Here is a 3,081-nt window from a genome sequence, read left to right on the forward strand (position 1 = left end):
GTGAGGTGGGGATCTTGTTTAATTCTTCTGCAGATAGTTTTCCAATTTTGCCAACACCATTTGTTAAAAAGGCTGTGAAAGACAATTCTTAAATGAGAGCCAACACCAGAGAGAACCTAGCTGATGTTTCAGTGTACTTAGAATCTCCCATGCGAGAATGGTACAGGAGAGAACAGAGTTCAGATCTGTTGTAGGCTTCTGAACGGTCCCTAATAGTATCTCCCTTCAAAATTTATATTGATGCAATCTATTTTGGAGCCTTCTGCAATCCTAGAGACTACACCTTAAGAGAAGTGTTCTAAGGGGGACTTCATCCAGGTAAGTAAGAGTTGCACATAGAAGGCTGAACATGTCTCCCCAGGGTCAAATTTGATACATTTTCGGCACTCTGCGGAGTGCTTCTCAGAGGCGGTTAGGAGAAGTCTTCGTGGGTCAGTGATGGGGTTCAGCTCGGCAGTATCCACTGCTGCCCCTGCGCTGAGAGGAACTAAACAGGTGGCCGAGGTCTCTCCCCTGTAGATCTCCGTTGACGGAGGCTTTGTGTCCTCAGTTACCACAGCTGACGGGTGCACGGGACTGAGACCGGAGTATTCTTTAGAAATGAGTTGCACAATTGAGAAGGCACTTGCTGATGCAAAAGCTCTTGTTGAAAGATTGAGAGATCATGATGATGCAGCAGAATCCCTCATTGAACAAACCACAGCTCTCAACAAACGAGTAGAAGCAATGAAACAGTACCAAGAAGAAATTCAAGAACTAAATGAAGTTGCAAGACATCGACCTCGATCCACATTAGTTATGGGAATCCAGCAAGAAAACAGACAAATCAGAGAATTACAGCAAGAGAACAAAGAATTGCGTACATCACTGGAAGAACATCAGTCTGCCTTGGAACTTATAATGAGCAGGTATCGAGAACAAATGTTTAGACTGTTAATGGCAAGCAAAAAAGATGACCCAGGTATAATAATGAAGCTAAAAGAGCAACACTCCAAGGAATTACAAGCACACGTGGACCAAATAACTGAAATGGCAGCAATAATGAGGAAAGCCATTGAAATTGATGAACAACAAGGTTGCAAGGAAAAAGAAAGAATATTTCAGCTTGAACAAGAAAACAAAAGCCTGAGAGAGATCCTTCAAATAACTCAAGAATCATTTTTGAACCTTAGGAAAGATGATACATCAGAAAGTACATCTTTGCCAGCATTAGTGACCAATAGTGACTTGAGTCTGTGGAAGAGCTGAAGATCTTTAAAGGATGTGAGCTTCTTAATAGCTCCAAATGGGAACTGGCCCAACTAAATAAATGGATTGAATATCAGAAAAATCTCAGTCAACCCTTTTATATTATATAGACTATGTACAATACACTGTTAATGAAAATTTAAAGAAGTAGCAGTGGAAGAAGTATATATTTAAATGATCACTGACTTTATTCCAAAATATAATTGAAAGGTAAAAATTAGGCCATTTGAGACTTGATTGGAAAAAAAAAATTAGGCCATTTATAATTGAGATTAGATGAAGGGTTTTTCTCAGTAGCTGCTGACGATATAGAGAGCTTTAAGCAGCACGCCTGGCTTGTTCCCAGTGAAGATTGCATTATTTACATTAAGTGGAAATTTACAGAATTATCCCATTTTGATATATAAATTTTGCTCCTAGCTTTGTGAATGGAAAGTCCTCCTACTAAGCTTTGTGCTTCCTGTTTGGTGTTAAGTGTTAACAAATAGCTTATGCACTATAAAACCTTAGCTTTAGTGAATGCCTGTCCACCTTCCTTTTAATTTAAATTTTTGTCAGAGAAAATAGTTTTAAAGGCTTTAAGAATGTTTAGAGGCAGTTTTAACTGGTTTGCTGTAATATTTGTCTAATATTTTTCCATACCTTGAGTGTATGAAATATTTCAGGAATGAAAGATAGGGATACTACTTTCTACGAAAGATCTTTTAAGAGACTTATTAAGTAGGTTAAACTACTCTGAAGGAAAAAGTTTTGATTCTAAATCAGTAATGAAGATGAGATTTTTCTCCTCTTGGGTTGATCTTTAAGGATATTATGTAGCTCATTTCACTAACGAAGTTGAAGTGTTTGATAGAATAGTAATTTCAAAGTAAATTGATAATTCCTCTGGCCTTTACTCTTTTAAGTAATTCCTTTTAAGAAATCCAACAAGAAAATGGAAATTCTAATTGGAAAAAAAATGTTGTCCCAATAACCTTTATATGTATAATCTTACAGATTTGACTTAAAACCTTTTAGTCAAAAGAGTTAGCAAAAATGAGACGTCTGGATTTAGAAGTTTGGTGGTTTACAAAAGATCAAATATCTGGTATATAGATTTCTTTTTTAAAAAAGGCCACCAACTACTTTTAACATGACTCGAAACCTAACATTTTATTTTGTGCTAACTTCAGAATAAAAGAATGTCAAATAAGTTTAAATAGAATTATGTTGTTTATTAAAATTGGCATGAATTGGAAATTTTGCTGGGTGTTTGTTATATTCTTTCACATAATTTTTTTGTGTAATCTCATATATTGCTAATATTCAAAGCAATTTTAGAAAAAATTCTAGAATTTTTCTATCTTAAGCTTGGGAGAAACTGGGTGACAGGAATGATTGAGCAGGAAAAGGCTAATGATCCAAACATTAGATTTTTTTTTTCTTATCCAGAGGCCTTAATATTTTATAAATGACAGTTTTTATTTATAAACTTTTCTATTGGCCTTAGGGAAATATTCCTTCATTTGTTTGCAATTCCACATAGTTTTTATCCCAAGTAATGAAGAAAGAAAATTAGCTACAGAGTCTGAGGCAATTCATTGAGGCAGCTCTATTATAAAACATCACTTCATAATTATTTTTGTAAATCATTAGGTAGGCTTAATTTATTCTTGGTTTTCTTCCGTGGATGTAATTTTAAAATTGTGTTGTTTTAAAAATTTAACTTTAAAGTGTTTGTGTACTTTAAAGTCTGTTGTGTAGCAAGTTTTCCATCCCTTACCTTTTGTTTGGCTCTGGTTGTTGGTGCATATATCTGAATGATAGTGGTATTTACTGGACTTCCTTGTAAGC

General features: G+C 35.1%; 2 protein-coding genes and 1 pseudogene across 2 annotated transcripts in view; 2 read left to right on the forward strand and 1 right to left on the reverse strand.

The window, feature by feature from the left end:
- The window catches only part of LOC102845651 (olfactory receptor 7A17-like), a 215,957-nt gene that overhangs the window by 48,703 nt on the left and 164,173 nt on the right, over positions 1 to 3,081 (reverse strand). The gene's annotated exons all lie outside the window — the stretch shown is intronic.
- Positions 1 to 3,081, forward strand: part of LOC102855571 (olfactory receptor 7A5-like) — a 40,704-nt gene that overhangs the window by 21,386 nt on the left and 16,237 nt on the right. The window lies entirely within an intron of this gene.
- Positions 601 to 1,248, forward strand: LOC102855161 (annotated as a pseudogene).

This window comes from Elephantulus edwardii, unplaced genomic scaffold (genome assembly GCF_000299155.1).
Source record: "Elephantulus edwardii isolate Elephantulus edwardi_28Jun2011 unplaced genomic scaffold, EleEdw1.0 scaffold00226, whole genome shotgun sequence".
Classification (NCBI taxonomy): Eukaryota; Metazoa; Chordata; class Mammalia; order Macroscelidea; family Macroscelididae; genus Elephantulus; species Elephantulus edwardii.